Source organism: Tenrec ecaudatus, chromosome 3, assembly GCF_050624435.1.
Source record: "Tenrec ecaudatus isolate mTenEca1 chromosome 3, mTenEca1.hap1, whole genome shotgun sequence".
Classification (NCBI taxonomy): domain Eukaryota; kingdom Metazoa; phylum Chordata; class Mammalia; order Afrosoricida; family Tenrecidae; genus Tenrec; species Tenrec ecaudatus.
Window position 1 is genome coordinate 121,760,263 of NC_134532.1, and position 18,231 is coordinate 121,778,493.

Consider the following 18,231-nt stretch of genomic DNA (forward strand, 5'->3'; position numbering starts at 1 on the left):
TAACTCCCATTTTACATAACTTGAATGTGGGTTTGCAAGCACTTTCTGATCATAATTTCTAATATTCACTTCTACCTTACACTGCATCTGTAACACTAAGTAGAAAAAAATAAAATTATCCAGCTGAGCAAAAATTTCTAAACAAAACTGTTTTTTAAACATTCAAGTTTAATATTCTCTCCTCTAGACTAACCCAATCTTATGCAGGTGGCCTCAGGTCACTGGCAGGATGAATCTAATATATTGCCTTCTATCAGACATCTAGTTTAAGCAGGCTGACATTTGCCACAAGGAACTCCATAAACAGCTGTTCTCCCTGCAGCTGCAGGGTGACTTTAAATCATCCAAAAATCAAGGGTTTCATTTCCCATGCTCTTGCTTTCTCTCGCTGACAAATCTCCATGGTACCATCAATTTGGAGCCTGTGTTAGGCCAGGTTGACTAGAGAAAGAAATCCAGTGACACTCACATATGTATAAGAGAGAGCTTTATATCAAGAAGTAATTATATATCAAACAAACATCCCAACCCAGTCCAGATTAAGTTCTTAGGTCCAATACTGGTCCTTAAATCTGACACTAGTCCTTAAGTCTTATACCAGTCCATAAGTCCCTCTTCAGACTCATGCAGTCACATGAAATGATGCAGAATGCAAGAAGATCTGGTGAGGTGCAAAGTCATGTGGATCCAATGGTGGTGGATGCATCCAGGGCCCTGGCATCCATCCGGGTCAAGCAGCATGAAGGTGAAGGTAGAGAGAGAGGAGGGAGGTTTCCAGGGTCACACTCACAAGGAGTCAAAATCAGGTTGTGACCTGATTGACAGGCTAAACTCTACCCCTACTCTCATATATCTTCAAGTTGACATGAAATTATGTACCTACACAGAGACATTGCAAGAAATCTCACTTCATATACCAACTAAATAACCTACAAAGGGGTCACATATGACCTCCTCTTGCCATGCAAATGAGGAGAATCCATCTCCACAACAATTCAATCAGACAGCTTTAAGACAGAGGTCAGACATGCCTCCATCTTATAATATTTTTACCTATAGTCCCCACTTTTAGCACCAAATTGAGCTGGGCTAGGTCTTATAGAGAAACAAAACCAATGAGACTCATATATGCACGTGAACTTTATATCCAGAAAGAAATGTATGTCAAGGAAATAGTGCAGCCCAGTCCAGTGTAAGTGCATGGGTAAGATCCTAGTGAGAGGTCCCTCCAGAGTCAAGTGGCTGCCAGCTGATGAATAAGGAAGGTGAAGTGGGAAACTGGGAGATCACAGTTCAGTGGGTTTGGAGTCACTGGATCCAAGGCCAGCAGGAACATGGCAAGGCACTGACAGCTCCAAAAGTCAGTGTAGGACCCAAACAAGCAGGATGGAGTGGGCAAGAGAGGGACCAATTTTGTACAATGTCTCATTAATAGGCCACAGGCAGGTCTAAGGGAACATCATTAGGCTGTAACCATCACGTTATGGGGTAGGTCTTACTGCCAAACCACAGAGAATCCAAGCCAGGCCAAGTTGACGTAAATCCTAGTTATCACACCATATTTTATTTATATACTTCTTATATACTTCAACCAAAACAACATAGTGAGCAGATTGAATACAGAGCCAGATATGAGAACCCAGTTGTCTTATTCCAAGATATCAAGATTTTTTAAATTGTGAAATAATGTAATTTAGCAAACTTAATTTTTTAAATTTTAGGACAGATGTTTATTTTCATTTAAGAATATCAATATTGATATATAATTATTTTACCATATTTATTATTGTAAATTATTTAACATTTTTAATTTTCTCAATTTTAATTTATTAAATGGTAAATATTGATGGGTAAAAAGCTTCAGAAAGAACTCTATAAGACCTCAAAAATGTTTTTAAATGTGCTAGGCCTGAAAAAAATTTTTTTTTGAGAACTGCTCACCTTTAAAACAACAACAAACACTGCCATCAAGGTGATCCTGACCCATAGTGACCCTATAGTCTAGAGCAGAACTGCTCCTAACATTGGTAAGACTGTACTTACTTACAAGATAAGAGAACCTCACCTTTCTCCCAAGAAGTGGCTGTTGGGTTTGGACTTCTGACCTTATAGTTAGCAACCCAAGGCATCATCCACTATACCACCAGTGCCCCTACTCTTCCACACCTCCAAATACCCAGATATTTAAATATAACAAAATGACATATTCAGTCCAGATACCTCCAATAGCCACATTTTGCCATGAAAGCCTGCCCTTCACAGTTTCTTGATCAAGTTTCTATGCCAGGAGGATTTTCAGTCTATTTGCCATGATCTATTTCTAAAGGCTCCATTATAGCTGTTGGGTCGAAACATGTAATGCTAACGCAACCTTTTCTGCCACAGGAATTAGAATTAGAAAAAAAAATTGAGAAGTAGATTGAAAAAAAAATTGAGAAGTAGATTGAAAAAAAATTGAGAAAATTCAAATTCATAAACAAAATATCTCACCAATTTGTTGCTTCACATAAATTCTAAAATACCTTACAGATAGAGATAAGTCTAATAAAACTTGTCATCTAAAGCACTGGGGGGTTGCCCACATTGAGAAAGAGAGGAAGCAAAAAGTGCACTGAGCGCCTTATCCTCCTTCCCTGGTGACCAGAATGATTGAGCTCATGGGGCTCAGCAAACATTCACATTTCCCTCCCGGGCACCCTGTCTCAGTTTATGGGCTATGTACTGCAAACTAGTGAATGTCACACCGACAGCTACAGTCAGCAGAACCACGAAATTAAGCTGGCTAGTTATTCAAGGATGTTTTCTGACCTTTCGAAACAGGCAACGTGCGAATACTGGACTTTTACTTTGGGGCAGAATCAATTTCAAAAGTAGTCATTCCCAACTTTAGTACAAAGACACTATTTCTCTCATAGGTAACTAAAACATGTATAGGAAGCACAATTGTCTAAACAATTCTTGCCAGTAGAAGCCATAGTCACCTGATCGGGGCAACTGGGCATTGATTGTTCTGGGCTCTTTTAGATTTAGAGAATCAGCTTTAGGAGATAACTTGAAATGTCTGGGGGAAAAATAGTTTGGCTTAACTTCCTTCATGCTGAAATTGTGAGCATGATGCTGTCATATATTAGTTTATAAATTAAAAAATGAGTGTTTTCATAATTAAGGAGAGTTGTATAAGAGAAGCTTTGAAATACTCCCTGAGCATGCTGCTGTTGTTACTGCCCTGGGGTGACGCTCAGCCCACCGGGTACCATGAACCATGGAACAAACTACTGGTCAATTCAGCACCACCCCAAGACCTTGTGGGATTGGATCATTGTGATCCATAAGTTTTCATTGACTCAGTTTTGGAAGTAGGCAATCAGCTACCCTTGAGAATTATTTGACATTCTAGATAATTGAGCAGTAGCAAGTAATCTTACCTTCGTCTCCCACAAGGAAGGCAAGAATTCTACCACTGAACCAATGCTTCCCGAGAGAATGAGGAGCCATGAATTCATCTTCCATCATATTTGGAAACCAGTAAGACTATGTGCCTTAAATGAAAAGTACGCTTCCTCTCACTTTCCCTTGCATTGGGTTATATAACTATCCAACTGAACTTTTTGATTGATGGTTGTTCTGGGCTATCTCAAGCAGCAAAAATGTTCAGTCTCATTGCCCAATTCAGTTATCATGGGAGCGCTAAGTTCTAAACTGACTGCAACATTCCATCTATTATTAAAGAGACTGTCTCTAAAAACAGATACCATTGTCAGATGCTTTATTGTCATAAGTTAAAATCAAATAAGGAAGAATTGTGGATCATGGGATGAAAACATAATTAAATCCTAACTTAATTTATGTTAAATGTATACCAATTCATAATTGAGTGATGTGGTGGAAACTGTATAAAAAGAATAGGATTTTTTAAAGTAAGGAGAAAAACTGTACTTCCAAGTGGTTAAAACTATTTCATATTTATTGATATATATGTTTTAAAGCACTACTTGGCAAAAAATAGAGGAGCCCTTATGATATAGTGGTTACCCATCGGACTGTGATCCACATGGTCAGCAGTTTGAAATCACCAGCTGCTCTTTGGGAGGAAGATGTAGTTTTCTACGCCTGTAAAAGGAAGTCTCAAAAACCCAGAAGGCACATCTGTACATTCTTTGCCCTAATCATTTTCTTTTTTTATATTTTATTAGGGGCTCATACAACTCTTATCACAATCCATACATATACATACATCAATTGTATAAAGCACATCCGCACATTCTCTGCCCCAATCATTCTCAAAGCATTTGATCTCCACTTAAGCCCTTTGCATCAGATGTATGTATATGTGTGGATTGTGATAAGAGTTGTATGAGCCCCTAATAAAATGTTTAAAAAGAAAATCCACAAGGACAGTTCTACTCTGTCCTACAGGGTCGCTATGAGTTGGCATCAACTATCACAGTGAGTTTAATTTTTAGGGAAATAATTATAAGAAACCTAGATATATACTGAACATTTTTATGTAAGACTAGTTGGTATTACAGTTTTTTTCAAATTTTCTCTGATTTCCAAAGTTTGTTGTTGTGAAGACAATATTTTAACATTTTAAATATTCCAATTTCTAGGTAATGAGGTAGAGGACCTGCCTAACAGGAAACCTATCACCCACTGGATACGCACATCTTAAAAACCACCCCAAACGGGGATTTCATCTCAGCTGGGGTCCGTTTTCAAGAGAAAGAAGCTTATTCAATTGCTGACATAAAACATTTTGCTAAGTTCATCTCAAATCAAGAGATACTCCTACCAGAGTGACAGGAAACCTACTGGAAATTCAAGTGTAGATGAGGGGTGAGGGACATGGATGTCATGGAGAAGGCAATTACACTTCTGTTGGTAGAAAAATGGGGAGTAACAACCTCCCAGGGTAGGGAGGATGCTTAATAATACTTATATAGAACTCAAGGGGAGAGTATACCTGGTACTAAGTTCTTAGACACTTTTGACTTAGTTTCTTAGCATCCTGGACTCTGTTTTCTTCAAGTAGTGCAACAGCCTTCATAGGTCATGCAAGGACTCAAGGTGGAAACCCCACTAAGTGAACTGAATTGTACTCCAAACTCACCTGTATCCTTGGACGTAAGGCTGGAATTCCCTTGTGTGGGAAGCAGATAACTACTCTCCCAAGCTCTTAGAACTGGCAGATGTTGGACTTTGGTTTTAATCTTTTTTGAGGGTTCCCAATGAATAGTGACTCAGAACTGCCATATACTTACTATTTTGATCCCCACCTTGCCTCATTATGACACGCATTAATTTGGTAGGCATGGTCCTGCCATTTGTGAATTAATATTATTGAAAGTATTGCCCTATCATCAACCCCCATTTTTTGTGTAAATAAGGCCAACAATTTGTATATTGTGGATCATAGCTGACCTATACTGATATAATTTCTTTTTCATTTTTAAAAATTCTGTACCATTGGAAAATTAATGACACAATCAATAGAATTACCTTATGCCCTAGGGGGATGATTGATAATGTTCTCCAACATAAAATGACAATGATGTCTCAAAGATGAAACATATAAAACTATGGATTTGAGGATTGTACTTAATTTTAGCCCCAATTTAAGAACAATTAGTTCTTATGACATGGCCCTGCATGATGGTTGACCTCATGAAGAGGTCACTAAAGAAATGGTGCTATAACAAAGTGTCGCAAAGTAAATCGATGGTGCCAGGTACCTGGCTCTCAGAAGGAATCGAGTCTGGAGTCTTAAAGGCTTGTCTTCAAACAACCTGTTCACATGGAAGAAGCATACCAGCTTGTATCATCCAAGGTTTATAAATAGTAAAATCTAAATTCTAAAGGAGGAAATGGTTTCCGAGTTTGAATTGTGAAAGCCTGGGTTGTAGAAGGCTACGGATGATGGTGGAAGCCCCAGCTCTATTTGTAGCATCCACACATGGATCCCATCTCCAGTGAACTGCTTGTTACCACACTGGAGGCATGTAAATAGCCGTGTTGTCAGACAGAGCACGGAAAGCTACTTATGGCAGACATGGTTAAGGCAAAACACAGTATCTTACCATTTGATTTCCATTTCAAGCCACTTTAAAGTTGTTTCCATTTAAAAAGAGAAAAAGAAATGAAGGGAAAATGTTCTCTGGTGAATTCCTTCTAACCAGGAACAAGGGAGCTGAACAGTCTTGCTATCATGCAGAGTGCATTGGAAGGTGGATTATTGCAGATGTAGTTGGGTTGAAGTGTAACATCTTATCATTTGGCCTCCATTTATGGTCCATTTTTCATTTTCACTAGATTTAAATATTTTCAGTTTTCTTCTTGATTGAGTTTTTATTTGTTTTACATTGTGTGGTGGTTACATAATCTGTTGTCAATTTGAGATTTATGAGTGAAGGGGTGGAGTGTAGCCTGTTAATCTGGTTGCACCTTGATGACCTCATTTGGAGGCGCTAAGGAGATAAGTATCTCACTGGAGGTGGGACACACGCTCACTCCCTGGATTTATTTCTCTAGTCTACCAGGACCAACAAATTATGGTACCTTGGGAGTGGGATACTAGAGAAACAAATCATAAAGATGGAGAGTAAATGTTTGTTTGACTTCTTCCTCATGGTAGTATTTCTTTTTAGGCTAGCCAGAGGTCAGCCATGTCCATGCAGCTTGCTGGGTTCTTTCTGGAAAGAATATGGGAAGTTAAAGTTATGAATGTTTTGTTTGATTGTTGTGTTTGACTATTCCTATTTGAAATAATGAAAATAAATGTTGTTAATGTATATTTTGAGATCAGGGGTAGAAACTACCCCCTTGAATTTCTCAGAAACCATGCTAAGTAGTAAAAATGGATAACAGAAGGTCAAAATAGCTGACAAAAAGTCTGGCTCTGGCTTGATGATATCAGAGACCTAGTCCCATATTTTTGTATCAATAGAATGATAGGATAAATTAAGATAATTTAGGATAAACAGGATAAGCTAAATAAGGATTGAACTTGACTTTTAAGAATTGAGATTAGTATCTAATTCTACTTTGTTTATATTGATTTCTGCTGCTTATTTTTAATTAATATAATTGCAGAAATGATTATTTGGAAATATTAAAATAGAGAGTTGTAAGCCCACTTGCCTTGAGCCATTAAAAGTTGAATATTTAAATAGGTTAGGATATGCTTGCAAAGAAGGCTCTGAAAAAATAAGCCTCACCTAGAATTGTGGAGTACTCAGGACATCTGCATTCCAAGAGACTTGCCTAGGAATGTGTTGAGAGATTGAAGAAAACGGAACTTTGACTTTTTGAATCTTGAACTAGTGGTTTTTTTCAGAGGCTGGAAATAAATCTGGAACCATGAAGAGAATTCCTCTCTAGGACTGAATGTTAAAGGGAGCCTGTGGGCAGGCTGAAATTCTTGCTAGGGGGTGACCTGGATCCACTTATTGAGTGGAAGTGGGAGAAAAGCAGCAATAGAGAGATGGGTTGAGTCTAGCCATGGACACCCACGGACCTGGTTTATAGGAACTAGAGTAGAAAACAACAGTGGGTTGACTGATCTGAAGTTCATGACCTAGTCCGAGGGGGCTAGAGTTATTGAGAATTTGTGATGAATCATGGTCTAAAGACAGAGCAACCAATGGACACTGTGGTGAAGTTAAGTGAGGCAGCCCACATTGAGTTGATCAGAACCCGACCAGATGAAGAGATTTTTGAGTCTGTGAACAGGTGTGTATTTCCACAGATTTTATGGATGTCTTGTCCTATTTGACTTTGATTATGGATGAGAACATCACAAGGTTCCAACTGGAATGAAGATACTTCACATCAAAGAATATGGCTGTCTCTTCAGAGCACTGGGTAGATGTAGGTGGGCAGAATAGACATTAGATACCCAAAATTGGAGGATAGATGCATAGAGTGGTTGGCTTACAAACTTTCATAGGTGGGGAAATATATTCTGGGGCTATATTAATAGGGTTAGGGTATAGGTGTCAACTGCAATTGCTCGGCATAGGATATTTTCATTTTGTTCACTTATAGAAGGTTTTGGTTAAATAACAGTGGCACATATTGAATTGTATGCATTTTGTTTTCTCCTCTTAGGTATAGATATGATTTCATTATTGTTTGTTTGAAAATTGTATATGGCTAAAGAGTTAAATTAGGGAACCAATTACAAGGATCTACATGTGGCCTCCTCCCTGGGGGACGGGCAACAGAAAAGGGGGTGAAGGGAGACATCGGATCGGGCAAGATATGACAAAATAATAAGTTATAAATTATCAAGGGCTCATGAGGGAAGGGGGGAGTGGAGAGGGAGGGGGGGGAAGAGGAGCTGATGCCAAGGGCTTAAGTGGAGCGCAAATGCTTTGAAAATGATGAGGAAAAAGAATGTACAGATGTGCTTTGCACAATTGGTGTATGTGTGGATTGTGATAAGAGTTGTAGGAGTCCCTAATAAAATGTAAAAAAAAAGTGTCAAATTGATAAGGGGTGGTCTGTTGTAATTACATAATCTTTTGTCAATTTGAGATTAGGAGTTTAGCCTATCAATCAGGTTGCAGCATGATGACTCATTTGGAGGTGCTAAGGAGATAAATAGCTAGCTCACTGGAGGCGGGACACATGCTCACTCCCTGGGAGACATTGCAGCTCACAAGGCACATGGAGCTACATTAGCCCCCTGAGCTGGAAGAGTCACATGGAGACCCGTCAGCATTGAGATGCTTACAATGCCACTGGATCTACAAGACTTCCCACACACTGGCCTGTGATCTTCCTGCATTCAGCATCATTGCATGTGTTTCATGAGTCTGAAGAGGACTTTATAGATTGGTATTGGACCTATGGGCTAATATCAGTTTTATGGACTTGATCTGGAATGGGATGTTCTCTTAATGTACAATTACGCTTTATAAAAAGTTCTGTCTTATGTACATATGAGTGTCTATGAATTTGTTTCTCTAGTCTACCTGGAATAACATACATTGTTATTGTTAGTTTGTCAGTGTTTTTCTCTATATGTCTTTCTGTATAGGCACATCTATAGAGTCAGTAACTGGATTAATGGTTTCTGGAAGTATGGCCAGGGAAGAAAGGTGGGAGGAATGGGGAACTAATAATGATAAGAGGCAGAATGAAGAAAATGTTCTAAAATTGATTATCCTATGCTTGTACAACTCCTCTCATTATGATTGAACTACTGAATTTATGGTATGTGAAGTATATGTCAATAAAACTTAATAAAAATTATTTTTATTTTTAAAAACATTTAAAAAGTTAAAAGCAAAAAACCATTAAAATAGAAGAAGTAAATGTAATAGATCTGCAAGGTGTGACTTATGAATAAGGAGCTAATGGATGATTAAGGTTAAGATAGAAGATTGACCTATATTTAAGCTAGTGAGGGACAAAAGAGGAAACTGGGAGGACAGGAGCTGGTGAAGGCAATTAGAGCAATGCTAGCGTGATCTTCAGGTCCTTAAGAAAGCTTACAGTTGTTGTTAGCTGTCGTAGAGTCAGTTTCATCTCCTGGCTTCCTTATATTGCATTTTATTATGTCAGCCCATCTTACTGAGGCTTTCCACTGGTTCCCTACTTTGAAAATTTTTATGTTCTTAAAAACAACTTCAAGAGAAGTGTCCTTACTCCGGTTGAAGCCAGTCTGTCACCCGTGTTGTGGGAAGAGGAAGACTATCAATCAATTCCTACCATAGAGCAGAGCCCTGTGATGAGGAACAAGGGTATCATCAGAAAAAGCATAGAACACTGAAAACAGGTTTATTTGTGTTTCATTGACTTTGAAAAGGCATTGGACTGTGTGGATCATAACCAACTCTGAGTAATCTTGAGAAGAATTGGAATTCCAGAACATGTCATTGTGCTTCTGCAGAGCTTGCACACAGATCAAGAGGCAATTGTGTGACTGAATCGGGGACTATTGCATGACTTGAAGTTAGGGAGTGTGTATCACAGGGTTGTTTCCTCTCACCATACTTATTCACCTTTTATATTGAGCAAATCATCAGAGAATCTGGATTCTAGGAAGAAGAATGTGGCATCAGGATTGGGGGGAGGCTTATTAACAACTTGTGATGTACTGATAGTACAACCTTGATTTGCTGCAAGTGAGCAGGACATGAAGCATTTGCTGATAAAGTTCAAGGATTGCAACCTTCAATATGGATGTAAAGACTATCAAAAACCCCACCACTAGACCAATAGGTAATGATGCTGGTAAATGGAGAAAAGATTGAAGGTGTCAGGAATTTTGTCTTCCTTGGATCCACAATCAATGCACTTGGAAGCATCGGACAAGAGATCAAACAATGCATTGCATCGAGGAAATCTGCTGCACATGACCTTTTTAGTGTGAAAAGCAGGGAGGTTACTTTGAGGACTAAGGTGTGCCTGACCCAAGCCATGGGATGTTCAATTGCCCCATATGCATGTTCAAGTTGGATGTTGAATAAGGAAGACTGAAGAAGAATAAATGGATTTAAATTTGGTGCCAGCAAAGACAATGAATGTCAAAATAACAAACAAATATATCTTGGAAGAAGTATGGCCAGAATGATGCTTAGAGGCAAAGATGGTGAGACTTCATCTCATGCACTTTGGGCATGTTCTCAGGCGAGGACAGTCAGTGGAGAAGGGCACGGAAAGGAGAGGGGTGGTGAAAAAGAGGAAGACCCTCTTTGATGGGGTAGAACTGCCCCTGTGGGTTTCTGAGACTGTAAATCTTTACAGGAGTAGAACGCCGCATCTTTCTCCCTCAGAGCAGTTGTTGGTTTTGGACTGCTGACCTTGTGACTAGCAGTCCCAAGTATAACCACTGTGCCACTAGGACACCAGGTACATAAAGAAAGAGGTTTAAATGACGAAAAATGACTCACACAGTTTAGGAGCGGGTATGCTTCAAGTGCATGAGTCAGATAAGGTTCTTCTTGAGCCATACAGCTGCAGTGGCTGGTAAAGCAGGAAGAAGGAATATGAAACAGGAAATCCACAGGCTGGTGGATATCAACAGGTCAGGCCTGTGACTGACAACATTGAAAGAATGCAAGGTGAGCAGTCTCTGATGGATCCCAGGGTCAGGAGGCAATATGGCAGGCTCAAAAGCCGGAGATCAGTGTAACAGATACGGAAGGCGGCCCAGCAAAAAAAAGTGAAGCTCTCCACAGGTGCAATTCAATCTCAAGTGGGCCATACCCCTGAGAAGAAAACATTAGGACGATGATAAGAGTAACTGGCTCACATCAAATCGCATCATGGTGTAGATTCCCTTATGTGGGAACACATTGGGGGGAGGCTTCAATCAGCAAACCACTGAGGCTCCTGGTCAAATTGATACTAAACCAAACTATCAACGACCTGAACAATTGTTTTCAAATTTAAACAATAACATCTAAAATGGCAGATAATGAAATTGAAGCATTCTACTAACATCTTCAGTCTTAAAGTGATCAAACATGCTTTGATAATTATTGGCTATCTGAAATTTATTGGAAAATTAATGGAATCCGAAATTTAGAAACAAAGAGAAAGAAGGGACGATAGGTGGGCAGTATAGTTTTGGTGATAAACGTGAAACAGAAGCTCACACGATGGAGTTCTTCTGCAAGACCAACAACTTCTTCATCACACATACCTTTTTCCAGCAATGCGTAGACTTCACGAGAAGGAACATGCATGAATCAAATTGACGATGTCTGTGGGGAGAGATGGTGGAGAAGGTCAATATCATCAACCAAAAGAAGGTCAACCGAGGAACAGACCATCAATTGCTCATACGCAAGTCTAGGTTAGACCTAAAAAATTAAAACGGTTCCATAAGCGTGAAATACCACCTTCAGTATATCCCACCTGAACTAAGAGAACATCTCAAGAGCAGACATGATGTATCGAACAGTAATGACTCAAGACTGTAGGAACTGTGGGTGACTCCAAGAACATCATACATGAAGAAAGCAAAAGGCCGTTCAAAAGAAAATAAAGAAAAACCAAAGAAGGTGTCAGAAGAGACTCTGAAATTCATTCTTGAAAGTACAGTACCTAAAGCAAGTGAAAGAAATCATGAAGTCAAAGAACTGAAATTTCAAAGAGGACTTAAGAAGACAGAGTATTATGAAAGGTGGAAATTCTTGGAATTAAAACACCAAAAGGTATGAACACACTCAGTATCTGTTAAGCAGAAGGAACTGAAGAAGAAAAATTCAAGTGCCGATTTTCAAATCTGAAGGATTCCAAGGGTGAAATATTGAACAACAGAAGCATCAAAAGAAGGTGTGAAGAAAAAAAAAACATTCACAGTTTGAAAAGGAATTAGTCTATGTTTAGGCATTTCGAGAGGTAGTGTATGATTAAGAGCTGCTGGTATTGTAGAAAGAAGTCCAACCTGACTGACTTCCTAGTGAAAAACAAGAACCCTGTAATTAATTGATAGAATGCCATTGAAAAGTGTCTGCAAGCTGGTGCAGTGGCTATAAGCATTCACTACTCCATGACAAGGAATTTGGAAGCCGGTTGCCCAGAGTCTGGAAGAGATTCATATCCGTGCCTATTCCAAAGAAAAGTGACCCTGTAGAATTAGAAAATTTCTAAAATATCTTTAACATCACATGCAAGTAATTTTTTTTCAAAGACAACACAAAAACCATTTCATCAGTATATTGACAGCTGACAGAAATTGACACCAGATTTAGAAGAGGAAGTAGCATGAGAGATATCATTACTGAAGTCAGTTGGATCTTGATTCCAAGCAGAAAAAGCCACAGAAAGGCTTATGTTGATTTTATTACAGAAAAGCATTCTAGTGTGTCGATCATCACAGATATGGATCGCATTGGAATAGGAGCTCTGGAACGCTTCGTTATGCTCCCAGCAGCCCTGGAGACATCGTGAGTCACCCATTGGTTGGTAATCACAAGGTCAGCAGTTTGAAACCACCTGTTCTCCTCTCTGCAGGAGGAAGATGAATGAGGCTTTCTCCTCCCGTAAAAGAGTTGGTCTCAGAAACCTACAGATGAAATTCTACTTTGTCCTAGAGCAGTGGCTCTCCACCTTCCTAACGCCGTGACCCTTTAATGCAGTTCCTCATGTGGTGGTGACCCCCAACCATAACATTATTTTCATTGCTACTTCATCACTGTCATTTTGCTACTGTTGTGAATCGGGCAACCCCTGTGAGAGAGTTGTTCAACCCCCAAAAGGGTCACGACCCACAGGTTGAGAACTGCTGTCCTATAGTATCATATCATTGCTTCAAGGGCAGTGAGTTTGATTTTTGCAGTTCATTTATCTGTTTGCTTGACATTTTGCACATTTGGAACCTGTAAATAGACCCAGAAGTAGGCATTTGAGCACAAGCAGATGTCTGTGGATTAAAACGAGAAAACGTACCACCATTCCCCATACGTATTCAATCCATACGCTGATCACCGGAAATGGTGGGCTCTATGCAAAGAAATGTGGCATCAAAAGTGGAGGAAGGCTAACTTATCGACAACCTGCATTGGGCCGTGGCGCAGCCCGGCTGACTGAACGGAATGAGGAGGACTTGAAGCACTTGACGAGAGTGGGAGTTTAGCTTGCGCTGTGGATTCCAACACAGGATTCAGAAGACCAACTCCTCACAGCTGCGCCAATAGACGGCACCGGCAGAAATGGAGGCCACATTGACGTTTTCCAGGACTCGATTTTGCTTGTGTCTACAAGCCATGCTCCTGAAAGCAACAGTCAAGAAATCGAATGAGGTTTATCTGTTTGGCCCAAGCTTGGGCCAGACGGGGGAAATGGAACCCCAAGACTGTTGAAGCCTGGAAGTCCCCACTCTTCCCCCTTTGACCACTTGTGGCCGCCCCCTTCCTCTACCTGTTCCCTCTTTGAGATCCAGGCCCCAGGGGCAGCCCCAGGCCAGCAAAATATGCCAGTGCCCATTGGTCATGCGGAATGAATCTGCAGTGGGGATTACATTTTACCACAAGGGCAGTCCCATGAGTACCAGGAGAGTACCCTGGAGCCGGCATCCTCAGCCACTCCATGTGTCTAGATGACACAACAGTCCAATTTAAAACCGGAGGCACCGCTAGGCAGGAATGATGCCACAGCTTGGCCCCCGTGTACTATTGGGGTGCCTAAGCAGCAATTGTGGTTTATGACATACATAACTAAGCAGGAAACCTTTGCCCAAACAAAGACATAGGTGAAGGAATTAATAATGACAAGCCAGCCCTAGCATTGTGATTGCCCTGGCCGGAAACAAAGCTGACCTGGCCAACAAGAGCATGGTGGAGTATGAAGAGGCAAGGCCCAGGCATATGGTTTATGGAGACTTCAGCCAAGGTAGCTATGAATGCAAATGATCTCTTCCAGGCAACAGCTAAGAGGTTGCCAAAGAGTGAACCCCAGAATCTAAGGGGAGCAGCAGGCCGAGGCTGGGGTGTGAGCATCCATGAGCAGTTCCAGCAGAACAAGAGCCAGTATTGTAGCCACAGAGGGGTTGGCTAGCAGCAAACAAGTATGGAGCTTGCACGGGAGCTAAGAAATCCCCTCCATCATGCCTCCAGCACACAGCGCCTTCAGTCCAGCGCACCGAGCACTGGCTCCCAAAGGCTGCCCGCTGACTGCTTCAGCTTGGCACTTTGTAGCACTTCAGCTACAAAGGAAATTAAGATCATTGTATTGAGATGGGTAATATTTGAGAGGGGGGGTCAGAGAAATGGTTGTTAACAGAGGATGGGTATAAATATAGCTGAATTCTAACTTTATAATTCCTTATTTTATTTAGTTATTTCATCAACTGTATTTTTTCATCTTTATCTTGTTTTGTCAATTTAGAAACAGTACCTTGCAGAGAAGTTATTTTGCATGTCTTTTGGAGAACATGAAAAATGATTTATCTTTAATATCCTATTGTAACTGCTTAATCTGGGATCACCTTTACTCTAATTAACTGTGTGGAGAAATTAATTTAGAAAGGGCAAATTTTCCTCCAGTAGCCACTGAAATACCTTGGATCCGATTCATGCAAACAGACAGAAAAAAAAAGTCAAAAAATCATGTTTGTTGACATAATGAGTGGGAGTCCTGGAAGGAGTTTCAGTATTGCTAGCAGATTTGGCATTGCCCCTGTTCCAAAGGCAATGTAAAGTTATTTTTCAGAAGATCAGAGCTTTCCATCTCTCTGAACCATATTGTCTCTTGTCTCTGCGGTTCTTACATTCCTAGGCTCTGACTTCATGGAACGTAAATGCCTAAGGACCCAAGGGATTTATGCTCTATTAAAAACAAAAAAACAAGAAAACATAAGGAAAGAAAAGAGAGAAAGTTCTACAGGAAAACTCAGAATGTGTCTACACCCGGAGAACAGCAACTCTGACTTGAGAGAGATTTATTTTTCCTAAAATGACCCAGCCCAGTACTGTTGGTCTAGATCCTTTGTGTCTTGGGAGTTATAGGGGCAAATTTACCTTTGAGGCCCTTTGTGATGACCAAGATATGCCAAAGCAAAGCCCTAGACTTACATTCTGTTAGTGGTAATAACAAAGAGCCGGACTGAAGGGTGAGGGACTCACAAAGGTGGAGACGTCCACACCAGGTGAGCACTGTTTCAATCTGCAGGAGGAGGTGTTTGTCCAGTTAGCCAACCAAGGTGTGCTTGCTCATGGCACAAAAGGAAACATCCCAAGATATGAGAAAGGGTGACTCTTTATACAACAAAACTTCTTAACGTTATCAATTCTATGATAAAATCACTTGGAACATTTTGACCAAAACATTCTTCTTAGAGTAAGTCACACGCAAGCACTCTTGACAAACATCTTTTTTACAAGCTATTCCTCACACAGGCTAAAATCTTGACCCTTGCTCCTTTGCGGGGGTTTAAGCAGTACAATTTTAAGCTGAATTGCCTCTTCAGGATAGCAGGATAGTCTACGCTTTGGCTTTAGTTCAAAACGGAGTTTGATTTAGATCCAGGTCACTAATCTTAGTCACGCCAACATACAGCTTCACCCTCTCTCTTCGATTTAGCCCTCTGGTCACTTTCACTTCCAATTCAGTGTCAGTTTGATGAGGACCGGTGACTGGCAGCTGCTGAAAGCATGGGTCGCAAACCCACAACCCCAATGGTGTCTGTATCAACAACTCAAAAGTTCTTTCTCACCGTGTCCAGTTTAATGGTCGCAGTCTACTTTCAACCTCTACATCTGATCTTCCAAAGCAGATCCAGCTGCTTTCTTTGACACCTGTCATGTTTATTTAGAACCTGTTGTTACCAGAATCATTTCAACACCAGAAAAATACCAGAACTGGTTTCCATGGGCTTTTTAGAGAAGGCAATAAACACCACAGGAGAAGCAAAAGAGAGGAAGGCTGCCAGGCACACAAATCATGCATATATCATACCAGATTCTATACACAGGTGTTTAGGCAACAGAAAGCTACCCCTCAAGATCTTTTATTAATTTTGGCTACATGTCTTTCCCCAATTCTTCATGCTACATGCCATGAAATGAAAAGTAACTCCTATTTTAATGTGGACGTCAATGTTTGCTATGAATGGACCCCTATGGAGCCTGTCAGATTATGAAAATCAAACACATACTGTGTACATGTGTGTAGACATCATTATTCATACACAAATACATTTCATTTTCTCAAAGACAGGAAGTGATGTGCTACTGGGTATATGCTAACTGTCCGTAGGGTGTGCATTGGAATCTCACATACATGTTTGTGCTCAATTCTCTTATTTATCACAGAAGAAAAATGAAGTTATTAGTAATTTGAGATTACAGTTTAGTTAGCCTCTTTTAATTTGGTCAAAAGTGCAACTATAGAAACAGGGCTTGGATCAAAAAGAACATTTCTATAAAAATTTTACTTCTTTGTTGGAAGCAAGACAATTCAAAGTGAGTTTAGGTTTTAATGAGCAGAGGGCAAGTTTCAATACCTTGTTCATTCTAACAGAAGTACATCTGTTCAGAAGGTGATTAAAATTCAAAAGAGCCCAAGGGTTTCCGTGGCATAAACACAACTTGGGCTGCAGAGCTCTTGGCTCTGGGACTGAGCCAAGCCTTCCAGAGTATTGGCAGAAACCCCACTCCGTATCTCCCTCCAGACCACAGAGAGAAGCAGTAAACAAGCCCATCAATCACCAGCCATGGGGAAGTGCTGAGAGCCAGATTGTTTAGCCACCAATGTAGAAAGAAACTGATAAATTGCCATCCCTCACCCAGCCCACCCAGCCCACCTCCACATTCTCATTTAGCTGCGATTGCTTCGTAGGGAAGACTAAGCACAATGAAGATGGTGTCAACCTACCTACAGGAAGAACACCAATATTGCAACTTGTTTCTAATATGATTTACGTAACTTGCTTTTGTTTTGTACTTAATTTTAAAATTCTTCATACATTTCCTTTAGTAAATAAAAATTAAAATACTTAATAAGCATTACTGGGACATGTGCAATGCTAAAGAGAGGGCCCCTGTACCTTATTACTTGAGATCCAGTGATGATCTGTGCATTCATCATATATTCCTTCTTTAAAAATGTTTATCAAAGTATTACATTTCCAGCACGACATATATGTATTCTGAAAAAGGCATAGTCTCTTCTTTCAAAAGATTATAATCTAAGTGCACAAACGGGTGATATATATATACATTTAGAAATAGTACAAAATAACATATACAGCTGAATTTTAAAACGGTTCCTGTGATTAATAGCCTTAGACTAATACTTGTGTGATAATTACCTGTTCCCCAACTGGCACCAGGATCGCTTCTGTGGACAGCATGACCACTGCTTTTCCTCCGCTGTAACTTCTGGTGAGTCTTGAGTATATCAAACTCCAGACCCCTAGGCAGTTAATCTACGGTTCCAGTTACATGTGGAAGCCAGGAACAAGAATGAGCCTGATAAAGATCAATACACCAAATTTTAAGTCACAAATCAGGAATCCTTTACTTAGCCCATACCTTGGAATGACCTAGGAAATGTATTTAAACATTGCCTGTTATCTAGCCATAGTTTTCCACTGGGAGTGAGTTGTCTATCTCAATGGGGCAAGAGTGTGACTCAACTCAGCACTCCTCGTTGCCTGGGTGGTGTGAGTGGCGTCCTGTATATAGGCATGCTTCTGAGGCCTGTAAATCAGTTCCACCCCAGATCGCTAAGTGGCAATAAGAACTAGCTACCTGTTTAAGCTGCTTCCTGACTAGG

General features: G+C 40.2%; 1 pseudogene; it reads left to right on the top strand.

Moving 5' to 3' along the window:
* LOC142442349 (ras-related protein Rab-5B pseudogene) overlaps window positions 1-14,511 on the top strand; it is a 34,807-nt pseudogene extending 20,296 nt beyond the window's left edge.
* Window positions 14,512-18,231: the final 3,720 nt, after the last annotated feature.